Below are 21,883 nucleotides of genomic sequence, written 5' to 3'. Positions count from 1 at the left end.
GCGTAACTTAACAAGTACTTCTACTGTAACCAGGCCGTGAGGCACCCTACAGCCTCTTAGGCACCAAACCAATGAACAGTCACCGCTATTTGTGAACATCACAGCAAATTGGCCTCTTATACTCCAGTACAGCACTCTCGTCGGACTCGTGCTGAGCGACCACACCGGCTGCGCTCAGTCACAGCGGGCAACAGGCCCCTCACTGCACCGCCCGCTAGTTCTCTCGCTCTGGCAGCAGCCACGTGACGCGCCACCTCGCGTAGTATCCTCGCACCACCGCCAAACCAAACATTAAGGACTCGAGAACAACGTACACACGACGGGCACTTAAATAGCCCTCCAGTGAAAGAACCTCAGAACAGCGCCTCTGATCGGAAGACGAAATGACGGACGATCATCGATAACCGAAGAAGAACTATTCTGGCCGCGAAGCCACCGCGCCCAGCTCGGAGATAAATTTTCTGGTACAGCTTCCCACAGTTTCATCCAGCAACTGATTGTAATGGAGCTCTTCTTTGGAGCATAGTATTTGTTCACATGTTGAGCGCTGGTATTCCGTTTTATAGTGATTTTTTTGTTATTCCTCACATTAACTGCAAGTGTTTTCACATTTTGCACAAATTATCTAACATTTCCAGCGGATCTCTAAATAGCGGCAGTTTAGGAAACGGAATCTTCATAGGATTCCTAAATCATTCTCTGACTAAAGGCATCCTCCTCTCTGGAATGTAATTTCAGATCATCAGTTACGCACGAGAGGACTTGGAGAAATTACTCAACGCTGTGTAAGTATACCAGATGTTGTATAGAAACCGCATAGTTCAGGTCGCTCCCATTCTTTTCTTTGTTTAGCAGTTGAAAATGATTTTTCGATTTTGTGTTGAAATCAAGGAATTTTACGCTTAGTAACGTTTTCCAGCTGCTTGTATTCCACCTAAAATAATAACGGTTGTCATTTACGCCAGTAGAACTAAATCTTATACAGATAAATATTACATAATGTTGAAAGAAACGTTTGGGTGCGATCTGAAACAACGTACTGCTTTCTGAGCAGCGTTCGTAAAGAGTGTGATGCATTCTAACCTTCCTGTTCGATACATTCAAAACTTTTAGCGAGAGAACATTTAACTAATAGAATATAGTATGGAGTGACTCTAGGCATCCTCCTCTCTGGAGTGTAATTTCAGGTCATCATTTACGCACACTCTTGATCCTGCAACCAGCAGTACGTCTATTGCGATTAATAATCTGTAATATCAGAACTAACAGACATGAACGAGGGCATGACAGCAGCCAATGTCCCAAATCTGCTAGAAGCTTGGTACAGTATCCTATGTTAGGGCAACATACATACTTCCTTCGGCTCATGATACAGGAAGAATAACTAAAATCAAGAAGCAACACAACAAATGCAGTGACTGATATACTGGAACAGTACGCTCAACTGATTCCAGAAAAGCTCCATGATACATTGGAGCAGGACACACAGAATGGTTTTGTTGTTATACGATTTCCCTCAGATCGAGAGTTCAGTGAGGTATTAGTTTTTTGAAAGTACATGATTTACTGACATAAAAGTAGTGCTGTGGGTGTCTTGGTGATATCCCTCGTAGAGACGAATTAGAAGAAATTACGAGTAGACATGTGTTAAACCTATCACACACATTGCAAAGTGTTCGTAATTTTTAAGGAGCGATGAAAAAGATTCCGTTTGAAGGCATATACAGTGCAGTGCGACTCCTATGCGGGTGTACACTGAGGTGTATACCTCTTAATATCGCGTAGGACCTCTTTTTGCCCAGCGTAGTATCGCAGGTCAACGTGGCATGGACACAACAAATCTTTGGAAGTCCCCCGGAGAAATGTTGATCCATGCTGCCTCTATAGCCATCCATAATAGTGAAAGTGTTGCCGGTGCAGCATTTTGTTCACAAGTTGACCTCTCGATTATGTCCCATAAATGTTCGATGAGATTCATGTTGAGCGATCTGAATGGCGACATCATTCGTTCAAATTATCCAGAATGTTCTTCAAACAAATAGCGAACGATTATGGCCTACTGTCATGGCACATAGTTGTTTGGAACACAAAGTCCATGAACGGCAGCAAATGGTCTCCAAGTAGCTGAACATAAACTCTTCCACTCAATAACCGGTTCAGTTGGACCAGAGGACCCAGTCCATCTCATTTAAACACAGCCCATACTACTATGGAGTCACCACCAGCGCACACAGTGGTTTGTTGACAACTTGATTCACGGCTTCCTGGGGTCTACGATACACTCGAATCCTACAGTCAGCTCTAATTGACTAAAACCGGTATTCATCTGACCAGTTCAGGGTCCAAATGACGTGGTCACGAGCTGAGGAGAGGCGCTGGAGGCGATGTTATGCTGTTAGCAAAGTCGTTCGCATCTCTGCTGGCAGAGCCTATTAAAGCCAAATTTGGTCACACTGTTGTAACGGATACGTTATTCGTACGTTCCACATTGATTTCTGCGGTTATTTGTGCAGTGTTGCTTGTTTTTTAGCACTGACAACTCTACGCAAACGCCCCTGCTGTCAGTCGTTAAATAAAGGCCATCGGCCACTGCGTTGTCCATGATATGAGGTAATGCCGGGTATTTGCTATTCTCTGCACACCCTTGACACTGTGGATTTCGGAATATTGAATTCCCTAACGACTTCATAGATGGAATGTCGCATACGTCTAGCTCTAACTACAATTCCGCATTCAAAGTCTGCTAATTTCCGTCGTGCGGCCATAATCGCGATGGAAACCTTTCCACATGAATCACCAGAGTACAAATGACACCTCCACCAATGCACTACTCTTTTATGCCCGGTGTACGTGATACTACCGCCATCTGTATATGTTCATATCTCTATTCGATGATTTCTGTGAATAGTGACAAACATGTGGGCAAGGTATTAGTGTGGCATTCTTGTCTTTCCGACATGCCTGCGGTAAATGCGCGGACGTGAACTTAGGCGACGTTGTTACCGTATGTGTCCAAACAGGACCAACGTGTTAATATTCCTCTTTTGGCTGCCGAAGGTCTAACGCTGCTAGACATCCGTTAGAAAGGAAGAATGTGTATTGGCAGCATGTCTGTCGAAAACCATTGGTGTGGATTGGGGTGCCAAGTTCATTATAACGCAAGTCTACACATAGCAAATGTCGTAACGTAGAAGTTAAACCAACTCATGTAGGTGCCACTTGGGTACCCGTCATATAGTCTTGAGCTCTCCGATTATGATTATTATGCCTTCGATCCGCTAAAAAAGGCCTTGAAGGGTCGATGACTCTAGTCAGACGTTGCTGTTCAGCACACAGTATGACACGCTGTTTTACCAAACAGGTATCCTCAACCTACTGTGTTGGTGGGATGATTGCCCCATTTCTGACTGCGATTTTGCCTGGCGGGCATACCGATTCTGGACTGTACCGCCTTCGAATAGAGACTTTTTGATCATCCCTTATACCAAAAATATGAGGACTGTTAGATACTACAGAGTAGCACCACTATACATCACGAATCACAGTCAGTTATATCTATAAAAACAGTTATTGAAGAGATTGGAATAAAAGTGTAAGTAGGTGAACGACAAGAGATGTTTGTGGAAAAGAAGGAGACAGGCCCTTGTGAGCGTCACCCTATCCCGACGGCGTAATCGCGCTATCGCTGGTAGCGCACCATACAACACCGTGTGGCTGTTGCACCCTAGCGCCGGGTACGAAATCAGGTTTGAATACAGCGTCATACAGTACCTTGGCTGTTGCACTTTACTAGCCCGTCCGAAATCAGTCGAGCGCAGCAGCACAATGTAACATCCGGGGCTGTACTAGGCCGTCCAATATCGCGTTTGAGTACAGTGCCGTCCTATACCATTCGGCTATTGCATTGTATCACCCTGTACGTCGGAGTGGCCCTACATCGTGGACTATCAAAATATAGACGCTTCAATGAACTCTCAGTATGATGACAACCCTATAATAACACATTTAACGCAGCAGAAAATAACACCACATTTATCTGTGTACTACGCAATGTTAGTAGCGTAGACGTTGGAGGCAGTGGATACTCAAAGCCTGGAAGCGGTTCTCAATTCCTGCTTCAATGGTTCAGGGAGCTTGTCTTGAGTCAGTTCTGCGCGCTCCCCAAAAAATTCAGACGCTACGTCTGCTATGTTACTTTCTGATTTTAGCTATTCTTCCTACATTACATGCCATAGGGACTACGAATATTGCTGTAACTCTAGACGTGGAATCTCTGTAAGTTTCGAGCAGATTTGTGGTATTTGGCTGCTATTACTCCAACATTCATAACTATTAGTTCTGATATTTTAGATTGTTAATGGCAACAGACATACTGACAGTTGCAGGATCAAAGGTATGCGTAATTGACGATCTGAAATTACACTGCAGAGAGGAAGTCGACAATAGTCAACTGCTATGACAAACTAAGTTCTCTTAGTTGGATGTTCTTCGATGAAAGGTTTAAAATGTTTCGAATAGCCGGCCGGAGTGGCCAAGCGGTTAAAGGCGCTACAGTCTGGAACCGCACGACCGCTACGGTCGCAGGTTCGAATCCTGCCTCGGGCATGGATGTATGTTATGTCCTTAGGTTAGTTAGGTTTACGTAGTTCTAAGTTCTAGGGGACTTATGACCACAGCAGTTGAGTCCCATAGTGCTCGGAGCCATTTGAACCATTTGTTTCGAATAGGATGGTTAAAATGCCTCAAACTCTTTACATACGCGGCACAAAAAGCAGTCGGGTGTTTGACATCACACCCAAAGATTTATTTCAATCTTACGTAATACTTATCTGCTCAAGATTTAATTACAATGGCGTGTATGAAACCGTTCTTATGTCTACAATGGGGCTACGTCCATCCTGAGAGAAAAGACGTCTCCATCAACGATGAGCAAAAGTTCCTGATATTATGTCGTTATTTTTGCTATGTTTTGTGGTTTTATAGACAAGATTAGCACGTACTCTCGTTTTTCAAATGGTGTATTGAAAGGTCTATCGAAACTAAACTCGCCTCGTGTGTGTATTTTGTCGCGCGGTCTAGGGCGAATTGTCACGGTCCGCTCGGCTCCTCCCAGAGGTTCGAGTCCTCCCTAGGGTGTGGGTGTGTGTGTCGTCCTTAGCGTAAGTTAGTTTAAGTTAAATACTGTGTAAGCTTAGAAAGCGATGACCGCAGTAGTTTGGTACCACAAGACCTTACCACAAATTTCCAGTTTGTCGCGTGGTCATATGTTGGTGAAGAGCTCAGGCAATTTCCTTCTTGCGTGCTCTTGAGTCTGTTGAAAGTCGCTGTGTTTATTTGCAGGTTCGTTTGCCAAACCTCCAGAGTCTCCCAAACTCCACGTCGACTTACTGTAGCTAAAACTTTCTGTAGTAATTAGAATGACTGGAAAGAGTAATATTTACGTATTACGAGAGTCACCTAATTATTTATCAGAGATGAGAAGGCATTAATTCTTTCTCTAACACAACATTCACTCTTACAACCAAGTTATAACACGTAATATTCGCAGTTATAAGTTCTCTTAATCTTTATCAGTGCCAGACATAATCGGAGTCATTAACATTACGTTCAGCAACAGAGATACTAAGAATCAGAATAATACAATGATGATGTTCGCTTTTCTTATGCAAGGAGTAACGTCTTTGGTTCGTACACATATCACAGTATCTGACACACTTATTCCGTAATAAAATGTGATATTACAATGCCCTCCCTAGGAGTACCGCAGAATAAGTTACGAATCGATGCTGTACTCCTTCATCAAACAGTTCAAAGTTCACATTTAATTCCTGAATACAATATGCTTTAGGTTTTCACATCACATCACATCATTGGTAATATAAGTAAGTTTACATTGCATTGACCAGTTAAACGTTGGTCACGTATGTCGTGAGAATAATTATGTATTAAACGACACCAATATTTGCTTGGAGTGATGTAGGATTAAGTGTTGTGTGATTTTCACTATGCTTCATTCCAGTTCTCAATACTGGAAAAAATATTCTGGATTATAACTTTCGTTACCATTCGACGGTAGATGAACGGAGAAACAAGGAAAAATCGGATCGAGGCCTTCAGCATTGAGAATTGTAATGTTTGTGTGAGTCAATTGATTGAAGTAATTATGTTTGTTGAGTATCGTTCGATAAACCCTTCAATACCGTAGTTTTAGTCAATTTACCCAGATACATTTCTAATATCACAACTATTTAACTTTACATTCTTCTAAATATATCATTGTTGTCCTCTGTCGTCGTGTCGGTGATAGATGATGTGAAGTTGACGGATCAGTCGACCAAACTCTGGATCGAAGGAAGACGTGTTCAAGATGGGCGTTGGACGTGGACCGTAACTTTCCCACTGGTTGGTACAGAAAACAGTGTGATGAAGGGACATGAAACAATCGTCGTTTGCCGGCCGAAGTGGCCGTGCGGTTAAAGGCGCTGCAGTCTGGAACCGCAAGACCGCTACGGTCGCAGGTTCGAATCCTGCCTCAGCAGTTGAGTCCCATAGTGCTCAGAGCACAATCGTCGTAATAGGGTATCATAATTTTAACAGGGAATTTCTGTAAACTGTGCCTGTAAGAAATAGACGATACCTTATATGAAATCAATTCTCACACGACGAATTTGTGGTCCTTAGAGATTCGGATTCAGGTTTGTCTCCGAGAATCTTTGGAAATTTTAACACAGCCAATGTGTTGCCCCTGGTCCGCATAAATTAGCGGAAACGTCGGAGCAGAACATTCTTTCAGTTATGTCTTTAGTGACCGCTTGATTTAATAATTGTAGCACATCACTCCTGAAAACAGAATAATGTATTACGATACGACATGTCGCTGCAAATCGTGCAAACGCGCACTTGATCACAATCCATGACTGATTTAGCATTAATAACGGATGACATCACATCATGTGGTAGCACAACTTATCACAAAATTACAGATTGAAGTGTCTCGTTGAAACACCATATTCAGTACAAAGCTAATGTTATTCACTGCACAGAGTTTATACATGATTATGTGTCTTTGAAAGTCATTGCACAGGAGATCACATCTACATCTACATCCATGCGATTACTCTGCTATTCACAATTATGTGCCTGGCAGAGGGATCAATGAACCACCTTAGTGGTTCTTCTACGATGATCAGTTGTAAAATTCATTGCGTGCTGTTATTTGAAGGTTTAGCCTTTTGACACATGTGATATTTTCTTAATATCTGCTGGACACTTCTTCTTTGATTAGGGACATGATAATATCTTCCTCTCTTTTATGAGCATCTGTAAACTCCTCACGACCCCATACTACTTGTGTTTGCCAGATTAATTTTTCTACACAGTCATGTGGAATGCAAACACACCAGTTGTTTGACTGAGGACATCTTCTGTGAAATAAAACACTATCTTGTAACTGAGAAAGCTCTCTTACATTTGGCGAACGTTCTGCTTGGATCTGGTGGATAACATTAGTCTAATGAGGATCAGTTCACTGTAGATGTGACACGTTTCTGCACATTCTAAGACAGGCTCCATGATTTTCTACATCCTTTAAAAGCAAAACTTTAAATTCAGTTACTTGTTCTTCTATTTCAGTAGCGTCTGTTAATCATTTTGGTAGTCTTGAAAAGGCATAATATTTTCTTTGCCATGAACATAAATACTCTCAAGACAATATTAATGTAGAATGAGCGTACATTGGGCTATTCGTTGATGTAAAATCTTGCAGTTAATCAAAACACTCAGTGCTTGATGATCGCAATATACCTTCATATCTGCTCTAGACAGATAATAATGAAATTTGTGAAACGCCCGTATTACTGCTAATGCTTCCAATTCTGCAGTCATGTATGCTCGTTCACAGTTTGTGAGTGTTCAACTTGCGAGAGCTATGGCACAAAAAGTAGGTAATCCATTAGTTAACTGAATCTGAAATAGGCAGGTACCTAAGCCAAGGAATGATGCATCTGTCATTAATCCATAATCTTTTTGCCGTCTGGATGATGTAATATTGGTACATTGACAAGGGTGGTTTTTATATTGTCATGTGCTACCTGGAAGTCATAACAGTTTCCTCCTTAATAAATTAACAAGGCCTCCAAATTTAGGACTTGACGTGGTATAAAATGATGGTGAAATAAGCTAATTCTAAAAATACCATCCATTGCGTTTTAATGTATGGTGGTTGTGGATTCTCTACTGCACAAATTTTTTCCCTCATAGGTAAAATCCAATAGGAAGAAATTAAATGTCCAAGGAAGTTAATATCTGTCAGTGCAAATCTTGACTTCTTGAGGTTGGCAGTCACCCCTGATCGTCGAAAATTTTCGACGATGAGTTTCAGAATGTCATTGTGCTGCTGCAAAATTGATGATGCAATTAACATATCATCAAGAAATGGTGTAACCATATCACACAGCTGAAGCCCAAGACAGTATCTAGTGCTAAAATGAACACACTTGAGCTAACATTAAGAAGAATGGTAGTATCATAAATTGGTAACTGCAATCCAAGTGAAGGCATACTGTATACTTTCTTTATTTTATGTCAAGTTCTACTTGGCAAAATTGATATCTTAAATCAACTGTGGTGCAAATCTTGACACCAGGAAACTTTTGAATTAGCTCTTCTGTAATTGAAGGTTGTGTCCTAATCGGAAGAATTATGTTATTTATTTCTCTGGTGTCCAGAATTAAACAAACACTCCGGTCTGATTTGGATACAACAAGTAATGGACTGCAGTATTGACTGTTTAATGGTTCCGCTACGCCCCAGCTAAGTATTCGCTCCATTTTTTGGTCAGTAGCTGACCTTAGGGCCCATGAACTGGAGTAATACCTGTTACAATACGACTTACAGGGTGTCACATTTAGATGAGATAGATATCCTTTCATTACACCTGACTTCTCATCAAATACCATAGCATTTTCTTGTACCACTTGTTAATTATATATTTAGGTGGAGCATTATAGCATTAGGTCTAGTTACCTGTTGGTTAATTTGTTCTGATACGCTTAAACTCGAAGAACTAGTCAATCGGTTGGTGATCCTCCTGCCAGCATCAGAAGTAATTATTTGTATTGCAATTCCCTGATAATACTCTCCATGTAATTCTCGTTTCTGCACCAAATTGACTGTTAGAGAAAGTCTGTCTTTAGTTAACATGAGTTTACTGGAGAGAAAGTATTATTGCATTCACCTCTCAGTAACTGATGCCCGAACATCAAATCAACAAAAAAATTAGGTACCATTAGGCATGTAAAATCAATAGCTCCATTACTGAGGTCCATTCTGACGCTAGTTTGTACTTTAACTGAACGAGAGTTTCTGTCTCCAGCACGAAGTATTCTGAAGTTCGCCACAGGTATGATCAGCAAATTAGCTTGTTGCTGTAATCACTTCATAACAGTCATGGAGACAGTGTTCACACTTACGCCAGTGTCTAAATTGCCAGAACATTGAATCCCACAATACGAATTTTGATAGCCACTTGTGGTGTCTTTTTCGGTTTAAAATTAAAGGGTTGGTCACCAAGCATCTGTTCATTCCTAATGTCAGTTCCATGGCTATACCAGACCATTCTGATACTACTGACACAGCCCCATTCATTTATTCTGATCAATATTTTGGGGCTGAAGCTCCTTACGTTTGGTTTTCCTAACGTTGACTGGTAGGTACAACTTGCTCATCAGTAACATCAGTAATAATAGGTGGATGATTTCTCCAACCATTACTTGCCTCATTAGAATTCTATTGGTTATCAGAAGTCACATTCCAGTGTACTGTTGATGGATTTTGTTGATAGCTGGAATTGTAGCGCCTATCATACCTATTGTTCCTGTATTTATTGCCATGGTTATTCCCACTTCCATTTCTTGAGCTTCTGCATTAGTATGGTATGCATAGCATTGTGAGAATCTCCTTGTTGATTCTCATCAGCGTTCGATTGCTGATGAAAGTTATTTGCATCCCTATCTGAATAATTCAATCTCTTAGAACCATTTTGGCCATTGCCATTCATACCTTAGGCTTTTACATCTTCCATCAACATGTCTATTGCATTCACTGCAGATAAAAATTCTTCAGAATTAATATCACTGGCATTTAGTTACTTTTTTTTAATTATAAATGGTAGGTTCGCTTTTAATATTCTAATAAGATCTTTGACAGACATTGGTTGTGATAAATATTTCGTCTTATTATGTTACCACTCCAAGACCTAACCGTGAATTTCATGGTTCTGTATTGTAAATCTACTTGTGGATTCTCTTTTTTATAGCAGCAGACCAACGCTCTGCAGGAAATGACTTCTTTAATTGTTGTATTGAAAGTTACTGTAGCTTCAACTGCCCAAAGGAGATTGTCACCTAAGATATGTCCATTCCCATGACTTATATTTTGACTTTCGGTCCATGTTATAGGTAAAACATCTTATATGGCCTGATCAAAATGACTGGGTGTACAGTTTTCTTTTCTGGATTAAAAGATGGAAATTTTCTATACTCAATTTTTCTTCCATATGTAATGTTGTATCATCACTCACATGATCTGGTATTACATTCACGTAAGGTGATTCTGGTGCCTGTACTTGCTCATGATGTTTAAAAGACTGCTGTGCAGGCTCTGGACTAGTTCTCTTTGTCATGAGTTCATTATCAGCAATGACTGTGTAATTACCATGTCAGTATGATGTTGACTGTTTGCTTATTGATATCTTCCATCGGTTTGTCTATTGTAACACGCCTTTCAGAATATGTTCGCTTAATTGAGTCGTGCTTCTTCCACCCTTCTGAAAAATTCTTAGTTAGCAAAATTCTTGTCTGACATTATTTCATTTAGAGCGACTTAATCTTCTGTTCAGTGATATTTGTTAGTTGGATTTCTTTGTATCTGTAAACTGTTTGCTTCTTCTGTGAGTTTCATGTTGATGATATCACGCTGTCCACAAATAACTGCTGCTTGTGATAGATCGGCAACAGTGTTAGTTAACTCGCCTTGCCTTACCTTTACATTTCCGAATTTCAGTTTTAAAGTATCAAATACATCTGGCAAACGTTTGTGTTGACCTCGGAATTTTGCGAATTCGTGTGCCCAACTTCTCCGTGCACTTGAAATCTGTAGACTGGCATTGTAGAGAACCGTCTATGATTTTATGACCTGATTTTGTAATTCTCTTTCAGTTGCCAGTAATAATGTCTGCGTTGCTGCCTGACTACTCAGAAAATCGGTTTTGAATGCGGTTGACTTTTGCTGAATGCGCGCCAACGTTAATATTAACGGATCCGCAACTTCCCGTACGTTAATCGCCTGCTGAACGTCTTGTTCCGTCTGTTGTCCTATTCTAGCGTGCTATCTTATTTTAATCATACAAATGTTAATCTTCTACTCAGATTGTCATAATCCATTCAAAATGATTAAGTCTATTACAGTTGAGTCATAAACAGTTTTATCCTGCAAGAAAGTGCGTGATGGTTACTTTGAAACAGCACGCCAGAAACAATGTAATGTGGACTTCGTGGCAACGTCGCATATTATTTGACAAACAATTTATTCTCACTGACTACGTCTAATCTACAAAAAAGGTTACTATCTCATGTTACTTGCTTATGTACATATATCTTCTTTGAAACACTCCAGCAATCGTATATGAAAAAGAAATATTATTACCGTATAATAGTAGCACATACAGTGTATGTAACAAATACAATATCTTGTAATACATCGTAAGTGTATTTCCAGACACAAATTAGTCCTGTTAATGGTCACCAGATTACATTGTTATTTTTACTATATTTTATGGTTTTATAGACAAGATTGGTATATATTCTTGGTTTTAAAATGGTGTATCGAAATGGCCATTGAAACTAAACTCTCCTTGTGAGTGTTTTGTCATGTGGTAATATGTTGGTAACGAGCTGTGGCAGATTTCTTGTTGCATGCTCTTGAGTCTCTTGAAAGTCGCCGTGCTTATTTGCAGGTTCGTCCGCCGATCTCCCAGCGTCTCTCAAACTCCACGTCGACTTACTGTAGCTGAAACATTCTGTAGTAATTATACTGACCTGAAAGAGTAGCATTTGCCTTCGAGACTCGTCTGATTATTTATCAGAGATAAGAACTCGTTTATTTCTTCCTCGAGTAAAACTTTGACTTTTACTATCGTACCGCAATACGTAATATTCACGCTAATAAGTTCCCTTCGTCTTTACCGGAGCAAGAACGATACAGATAATAAAAATCAGAGATAAAGCAATCAAATTCGTCATTATCACGTCTTTGGCTCGTACAAACAGCACAGTATCTGACACAGTTATTTCCGTAATAAAACGTGATCTTAAAATATAATATTCAAGCTGTATTGTTCAGATCCTCCCCCCTCCCAAATCGTTTCCGCTTTTGGCAGATTCTAACTTGAAAGCGTGCAATTAGATTTTCCTGTTTTGTGTTGAAATCAAGGAATTTAGTGTTGAAAAAGTTTTCCAGCTGTTTGTATCCCACGTAAAACAATCACAAGCTAAACTGTTACTTTTGTAAGGCTACAGACTGCAGCATAACAGAAAAGGCGTGTAGTCTCACACTTTCACGTTGCAAATAGTTCCAGGCGTGATAGAACAATTGGTCGAATTCACGCCTTGCTGGATACTAGATGTACGCTAAACTCCTTGATTTCAAAACAAAATTGATTGTCTAACGTGCGCTCGCTATTGATGTTACAGTCTGCCAAACGAGGAAACAAATTGGAGTGGATGCAGGGGGGTGGGGGAGGGGTTGTGAGCTATACAGTTTCTGTAACATCTGGTACACTCGCACAGCGTTGAGGAATTTCTCGAAGTTCACAAGCTTGATCGTATCGCATTACATGTTCTCACATTCAGTATCATGACAAATACGAGTAGAAGCAACATACACAAGAGCTCTTTTTGAAGGAATCACAGCGACATTCGTCAGACAATGATGTAGCAACGATAGGAAACATGCAAGGTTGCTAACAGGAGTCTCACTACCCCGCCAGTCGATTACCAACATGTTTCACGTGTCACTCACATCTTAAGATTCCTCAACTTCCACTATTTGTGATTACGCTGGAAATGTTAGGTATCTCATGTATAGCTCACATCCCCTCCCCCACTCCCTTGCATCCACTCCAATTTGATTCCTCGTTTCCGTTTATATGACGAATCACCCAAAAATCATTTTAAAATGCAGTGTAGGTGCTTAACATGTAATCTGAATTTATGCACCCGAAAAGAGTCTAGCTGTTGGATGAAACTGTGGGAAGGTGTACCATAGATTCTATAACTTACACCTTACGTTTTGTGACGGTGTGTATACATTTCGAAAATACTCGTAGATTCCAGAGTTCTCGGTGTAATGCTATAATACAATTACATTGAGCTCAGTGGCGCACAGGACCACCTGATGCTAAACTCCGAAGACAGTACCGTAAGAAATATAAGAAATCCGTTGGAGAGGTCTGTGGTATATAACTTTATCGTGTTATTGCAGACCGGTGGGACCAACACTTTGATATCATTCAATATCTATGTGTGTCCTTTATGTATTTTGAGATGTGGGACTTCCGAGAGCTATATAACGGCTGTGTTCTGTCATCCAGCAGGATAAGTGTCAGTGGTAGGAGGGTTCAATGGTGCCACTTAGGTTTGAGGGTATATGTAGTTCAGTGTGATCGTGGTGTAACACACAAACATTTTCGTAGCTCTAGAATGTTTAATGTGTGCTCTTTGCTGTAGGATGAAACGCTGTATCAAACTTCTAAAGGAATCTTCTCCGTCTCATTTGGTATAATTCGCAATCTTGTCTAGCAAATGAATTCCAACTTAACTGTGTTGTTGAAGGGATCTCCCGAATTCATCACAGATGATTTAGAAATACCGTGGAAGCATTCGGTGTATATGCCACACAATTAACTCTTTGCATGTCTTCTAGGGAACTTCTTAACTGTTATGGTACACTAACGCTTATCTCCGATAGCAGACCTGCGACACTTCTCATCAAATCTTAGAAATACTAAGTGACCCAAATCACAAACAGCACATCTCCATCTCAACGCTTCCACTGGACTAAGCAAGACAATACCATAGAATTACTCTCATTAAATCTACCTATAAAGAATCTATGCTCATCTTCCTTACGGAAACACTGAACTGAATGGCTCACAGGTCCACGTGATGCTAAATCACGCAAGACAGTACAATAAGAAAGCCGTTCGAGATATTGGTTTTCCTATGTACAATGTAAAACACAATTTATTTGAGGAATCACTTAAAATCGCCAGACCACTAGATTACTTTCCGTTTATAAGAAGGATGACTGGAGTTTAAAGTACCGCTAAGTAAGCGGAATTATCGTATTATTCCAACCTAAAGATATTCACTCTGCTTCTGTTAAACTACAAAACTTTGGAACGAGACTATGTATGCAGTGAAACCCTTCATATAACACGTTGTGGAGTATATTTCATATCTGTGCAGTATATTTCGCATCACTGCAGCCGTTTCCTTTCATACTCCGGTTGCAATGGGAGAGTTATTATTTGCCTTCTTGGATTAGGTACTATCTGTAAAATAACTCTGAAGCAGTCAGGATGCTTAAACTCACATGGATTCTGTGCTACAATGTGGATTGCTATGGAGAGTTTCAATCTGTGACAGACGTATCTTAAACTTCTATTCGATCATGTTTTCAAGTGCGTGTATAAACAAAAAGTTCGCATTCCCGACTTCTGGTCACTGTCAAATACGGTTCGTAGATGTCACCATATGAGCAAAATACGGAAAATCATGTCAAATGTAAGGTTGGACTGAGTAATTCCGGTCAAATAGCAAGTTGTCCTTAATGGTGTGTAATAAGTTCTTTGATTTCAGTACCACGGAAACTTTTCGCTGTTAAAGTGGCAGCATACTTTGATTTTGTAAAGTACATATCTCATTGCACAATAATACGCATTAAAGATTCTAGATTTTGCATGTCAAATTCGGAAAGTAAGAATGCCATAAGCGACATTCTCGTGCTATATAACACAGAATTGCCGCTGCGATGTACACCGATATGTTATTCAACAGTCAATCCCATTTTTAAGAACTGACAGTAAACCTCATAAGTTTTCTGATTTATGTAGAAGCGACAACGATTTGCTCCCTATATTTCAATGGCCGACTCAGAACTCAACTGGAAACATGTGAAATAATTGTAACATAACCGTAACGACATTAAGTGATATCGGACCATCTAGTAAATACGCTTTAGCGAGATCCATACTGGTGATGTGAACTGTCATGCTGCCTGTCAACTTTAGCGTTAATATTTCGCGAAATAAACGCTCACATGCCTCTGAATTGTTTTAATGCCATCTGTTCGTCGGATTGTCTCGTTATAAAGTGTTACAGTGTAGTAGATGAAGGAACATCTCCAAATGGTGTTTTTTTATGTATTGTGTTTCTACAGTGATTGTTTTGTTCCACAGTTTGTCATCTGCAACAACTGACACCTTAAAGTAGATAAATTGTTTAAGCGAATATGACTTGAAAATTGTTATTTCTATGCCTGAAATTAATTATTTCTTTGTGTGTGTGTGTGTGTGTGTGTTTGTGTCTATGCCGGTCGGGGCGGCCGAGCGGTTCTAGGCGCTTCACTCCGGAACCGCGCAGCTGCTACAGTCGCAGGTTCGAATCCTGCCTCGGGCGTGGATGTATGTGATGTCTTTAGGTTAGTTAGATTTAAGTAGTCCTAGGTTCTAGGGGACTGATGACCTCAGAAGTTAAGTCCCATAGTGCTCAGAGCCGTTTGAACCATTTTTTTGTGTGTCTATTTACATTATGTTTCACGTACTTTTTATTTTTCTCATATTCATCACTGTCAAACATTATATATTGAGCAGTCAACGTCACTGTCACTGTCATTGTTTCACTGTTTTCCACCTGTAAAAACAAACGTGGCGTACAATGAAACTGTATGAAGGCGGACCCTATCCAAAAACAAACGTATTGTAATAAGATTATAGCTATTATAAGCTCTTAAATAACTTTAAGCACCAATAGCATCTCATGGCGTCTTAATGGACGTAAAAGTTGACATAGGCAGTAACACAGCTGCCTGCCGGGTGATCAGTGGGGCGATGCGGTCGAGACATGCACAGGGTTACGCCTCGTGAGCTGTCGGCGGCTACCTAGCTGAATTGCGCTATTGTCCTCGGGATCTGTTTACGCGGGGGCGCTATTGCCGGCTGCAGCTGGGCTCAGGACATTTGCGTTCAATACCTATCACTATATGGCTGTGTGCTCTCCTGTAGGTGATAATTTTTGTTGTGTTGAAATGCTTGACACGACAGTGTTATGGATCAATACCTTCGTAAAAATGCCCTTCTTTCCTGTAGTATGTATTTACCGCATTTTTATGGTTTCGATTCACGGTGTTACTTCATACAAACTTTATCATTCTCGAAATTCCATCATACATTGATTTTTCTTATGAGACCGATGGATTTAAAACATAACTGGGATGGTAGGCTATGATCGTAGCTTCAAGCCTAACATTTACCCCTAACAGAATTAAATATTTTTTTGGTGAGTTTTGGAAGAATAGTACCTCAATCTTTTTTTTCAGCTTTAGAGTCAGTTGCAAGTGTTTTCCTTGAGGAGAAGTGTGTATTGCTTGAGTTTTTAAATTTCTCTCAATATTTGTTTTATTTTATTTATTTATATTTTAATAACGTGGTGATGCATGACATGAGAGCGTTATTACTTATTTTGCATAACATGAGAGGGCTACTGGTTATTTTGGATACGCATGGTGCTTGCATTTTTCATCTTTCCCGTCATTTTCCTTGAGACACGTGAGCTTTAGACTGGGTTGGCTGAGCGTCACCGCAACAGAGTACTAGTGGTGGACTTCAGAACTTTTGTCACACACTTCAGGTTAAGCAGCCCAATTGATGCATGCGCTAACGCGATTGAGGGGGTGGCAGTTCGATGCCGGCGGGGAGATAACTGTCTCTCCCGCGCGTTGTTCGTTACGCCGCCCACAGAGGTGACGGGCGCTGGAATGATCGATGGATAAGGTGGTCCGTCACTGTCGCCGGCAGCGGACATCTGGAGGTGGGCGTCACTAGCAGGTGTCACGTCATCATCCTCATGTGTGAGATTGTCACTGGTTCGTGGTATCGACCTACGCCTCTTCTTGTGTCACCATGGCAAACGCTGTTTGCGAACATGTCCTTCTGCATCAGAAGGGTTCGAAAGCTTCCGTCGACACCACAAGGGATCCAGACACGGTGGCGAAGCAATCATAGTGCAGGTTGGGAGAGGCTGCCGTGTGGCTGCCTCCCTGTCTATTGGTCTCTTCCCGCCATCAAAACTGTCACCTTGTGGTGGCTGTAACAGGCTGGGGTGGCTAAGCGGCAGGTTTCGTGAAATCGTGGAGGCGTTAAGCGCCGCTGTATTCGTCACTGGCAGAGTGGTCGGGCTGGGTGAGGGCGTCACGTCCGTAGGCGGTAATTGTGCGATCTGCCCCTGTTTACATTCTGACTGAAGACGTTCTTCCTTACCTCATCCCGCGCACACGCGCTGTTGGCCGTCATGCACGGTAATGGCTCTGCAGCCCCAGATGCGCAGATAGGAGAGTACATAGCTATGGAGATCGACAAGCACTTTTCGAACACCATTCAACATAGAATATGTCTTGAACTGTGCCAACTTTTCGGCTATGTGGTCAAGAACCGCGTTGTAGGTGCAGAGTGCGGTTATCAAAACTTCAGCAGGTGATAGTTCAAAAGGTATAGGTGATAGTTCAAAAACTAAATTTTCGGCGCCGAGACACCGTGGTCGATGTACACAACGTCTACGTTGCCATCCGCGTGGCAGAAGCGGAGTCACTAACTTCCTCTCCGATGATCTTGTTGCTCGTGGCATCGTTGATAACTTCACATACACTGTGCTGCTAACGATGAATAAATGTTTGTCTATGAAGTCCAAGGCTGGTATGTTTCAGCTAGTCTCTTAAGAACTGTACCACACTGAGTTCTTAGGGTCAGGTGAACTCGGGGCAAAAGATGAATCGTAGCGTTGCTTTACGATATTGGTTCGCCGTGTGGCCTTGCTACTCTTGCTGGCGCACGTATAACGGCCGTTATAAACACCAACACAGGCGAGTGTTGCCCCGCGAGAGGAACACAGGCACGTGTCCACACTGTAGGAATGCTGAAGGCAGACTGCTTCCCACCCGACCCAAATTCTCAACTTTGCATGCGCCAGTAGCATCTGCTGCCCGTTAACCCCTTGCTCGCAGCTTTTGGCTGAGTCCCGCTAACGTTCGGATGTAGTGAGCCATCTATGCCAATGGATATTATCATATAGACGGTGAAGAAAAACTGACGCACTTGGGGGTTGACATGCAATCCCTCATCCAGATTAAAGGTAAAAGTTTATCTAGCAGGTCGGGTGCATTTTGAAAACACATGAATGAAAACGAGGAGTTGGTATTACTGCTACACCGTGCAGCGCATCTTACAGTCAGAGCAAAATGTATTACCCCACACTACCGTTCCAACAGACGTAATTCACTGAGTAGTGTGCTCAGACATCTAACACACTTTCAAACTGTCGTTCGTCAGTTTCCTCATTAATTGTTCAGACGTCCGTTCCCTAATTCTCGTTGTTTATTAGCAGAACATAATTTTTGTTTATTAGCAGAACATAATTTTATCACTTGATAGTAGCGTATCACATGGCAGTAGGGTCCATTAAAATGCATGCTAACCGCGCAGGGGACAGTCACAACTGATCCTGACAAGTTCATGTAGAGTAGCTTCCCGACCGAGTACACAAACGTTGAGTGCGTCGATATGTTTTTGGTGCTGGGAGCATGAGATAATCACGGTGCGACTGCTGCTGACGCTGCTGCTGCGTGTATGTATGCTTCTCAATACCATCTAAGGCGTCATCCCGATAAGAAAGTTTGTCGCCGTCTGGAGCAATGCCTTTGGGAAACTGGTAGTCTTCGTCCTCTTGTAATGGATAGAAATCATCCAAGGACCAGATGCACTCCATCAACCGGGGGACACGATTCTTGAAACTGCTCACCAATCACATTGTCGAAATACCCTTGATATTACAATGTAGTTCCTAATACCTAAAAATTAGTTATTGAGGTGTTGCACGACGAAGAACTGCATACGTATCATTACATCTTAACTCCACTTCAGCGGCCAGAAGGCCGTATTCGACACTACAGTTTTAGAATGGCTTTTTCACAAAGTGCAAGAAGGCGAACATTTTAAACATCGTATGAACTGACGAATCTTGCTTCATTCATGAAAGTATTTTCAACCTCCACAACAGCTGTGGAAATGGAATGGAAATAAGCGTTTGGCGTCATTTGCCGGGAGGCCCCTTTCGGGGCAGGTCCGGCCGCCTTCGTGCAGGTCTTATTACATTCGACGCCACATTGGTCGACGTGCGCGCTGAATGGTTATGAAGTGATGATGAAAACAGCACAACACCCAGACCCTGTGCGCCGCTGCAGGAGCAGGACGACGGGTAGGGCAGGGGTCGACATCCGAAGCCTGGCCATCCCGCCGCCTCGCCCAAGCAACGTGTTCGAGTTCGAGGATCGAAGGATCAGGAAGAGGATCTAGTGGGTGTGTCGATGTTGTTTTATTTATTTCTTTCTTTAATTTTTATAACATTTTTAATTTTTTTATTTTTTTTTAAATTTGTTTTTCATTTTGTATTGTATTTATAGATTTATTTTTGTTTCATTACAAAGAAAGATCCTACAACTACCGTAGCCGAGCGTCCGAGTCGTCTTCTCGTCTGTTGGGAGGGGTTATCCCCTATTCCGTCCGCAGAGGATCAATATGCTCCAGGATTCTTCTTCATTTTCAGCGTCTCATACCCGGAACGCCACAGTGAGCTGGAGGATCCGCAAATAATGAACCTAAATAATTTGCGAAACGAGTTCTGTACTTCGGGTGGCGGCTGAAAGCTGCATGTGTCGTCATCAATAGGGACCAAAAGTCGAGTGTGCCTTTCGGAGCATCGCAAAATATGTAGTAAACGGCCATGCCTTTTAGCCAGTTAACGGCGTTCTTTCTGGTTGATGGAAAGTACACGCCGTCGGGGCGCAATACATCATCAGGGGAGATAGACTCCGGCAATCGCCGCAAGAGTAACGCCAGCATGCGCTGCGTCAGTAGCCAGCACTCGCTGGTCGCGGCACACGTCAGACGGTGTGCATCCAAGTCAACGACTGAGCATGTCGGACACAAGGGGTTGTCCGTCAGATGTATGGACTGTAGCCTCTGACGAGTAGCGAACTTCCCATTCACAACCACGTACCACAGTGAAGGCACCGGTTGCTGCTGTTGATAGAGGTGCTGGGCTTCCGTGTCGTCGGAAGTTCTGACCGTAAGTAGCTGAAGTCAATCAAGAACTCTCTGATGTGGGTGAGTGCCGGTGAAATGTGTCCTACCGAAACCGGGGGATGCAGAGAGTGTGGTGCCACTTCCGCTGTCAGGGTGCCCGTCAGAGTGGCGTGGGCAGAGGTCCATGTGCGACTCATAGTGTTGAGATAAAGCGATCGCGCGCGGTTATATACATGAATTAAACCGATACCGCCCGCCCGCTGCGGCAGTGTCAGGGTGGCGTATCGGACTTTAAAAACCAGACCGGTGCTTACGAGATGTCCATATGCTGCTTGAAATCTGTCGGCCATCGTAGCCGTCAAGGGAAGGATATGCGCAAAATAGTTCAGTTTTGAGACAAGATAGGTGTTGACATAACGTGTTCTGAGGAGCATATCCAAGCGACGCAGTCTCTTGTCCTGCAGCAGAGCACGTGTCTGGTGTAGGAGCCGGCGGTACGTAGCTGCCGCAATGCGGCGGACATTGCTATAGAATTGCACTCCTAAACACTTGAGTACGGGCACCTTGTCAAAGGGCACCGCCGTTGTGTGGGAAAGCCCCCCTCCGACATCCATGTATTTTGTCTTCTTCACGTTGATGACGCTCCCTGCGACCTCCCCGTACTGGCGTAGCCACTGTAGCGCCATATGTATTTCATCCTCTTATCTGGCTAGGAACACCACGTCATCGGCGAATGCACCACAACGAAAGGTTACGTCCCGTAAGGAGATACCAGTTAATCGCAGCCGTAGACCATGTAAAGCTGGTTCAAGCGCTGCAGCAAATAATATACCCGACAGGGGGCACCCTTGTCGCACTGACCGCCAACAACAATGTGACCAGACTGATAACCGTTGACCATCATGCGGGAGCGCGCTCCGTGGACCAGTCGGAGAGAGGCCCAAGTGTTGCAAAACTGCGCGTAAGAAGCCGTGGTCGACGCGGTCGAATGCGTGGTCAAAATCTACGGCTACATGGCCGCCTCGTATTTTCCAGGCCGCCGTCAAAGCAATTACATCGCGGTATGCTCCTAACGCCGTATGAATGTTGCTGACACCACCTAAACATGTCTGATCGGTGTGGATGGCGTTCCCGATAGCGGTGTGGAGACACGCGCGGAGGATACGGGCGAAGATCTTGTAGTCGTTGTTGAGGAGTGTGAGTGGGCGAAAGTCCTGCCACCTACAACCACCATTCGGTTTCGGTACTGGGATCAAGATACCTTCTGTGAATTCTGTGGGGACAGTGAAATCAGGGCGGATCAGGTCTTGACACATTTGGAGCCACTTGTCGCCCATAAGGTCGTAAAAAGTGCGGTAGAATTCCAGGGGTAAACCGTCCGGTCCAGGCGACTTGTTCGGTGCTCCACGTGCCAAGGCCGATGTCAGCTCGTCGGGTGTAATGGGCAACAACAGACTATCTCGGGTGCCA

This window comes from Schistocerca piceifrons, chromosome 1 (assembly GCF_021461385.2).
Source record: "Schistocerca piceifrons isolate TAMUIC-IGC-003096 chromosome 1, iqSchPice1.1, whole genome shotgun sequence".
NCBI lineage: Eukaryota > Metazoa > Arthropoda > Insecta > Orthoptera > Acrididae > Schistocerca > Schistocerca piceifrons.
Note: the sequence above shows the minus strand (reverse complement) of the source record.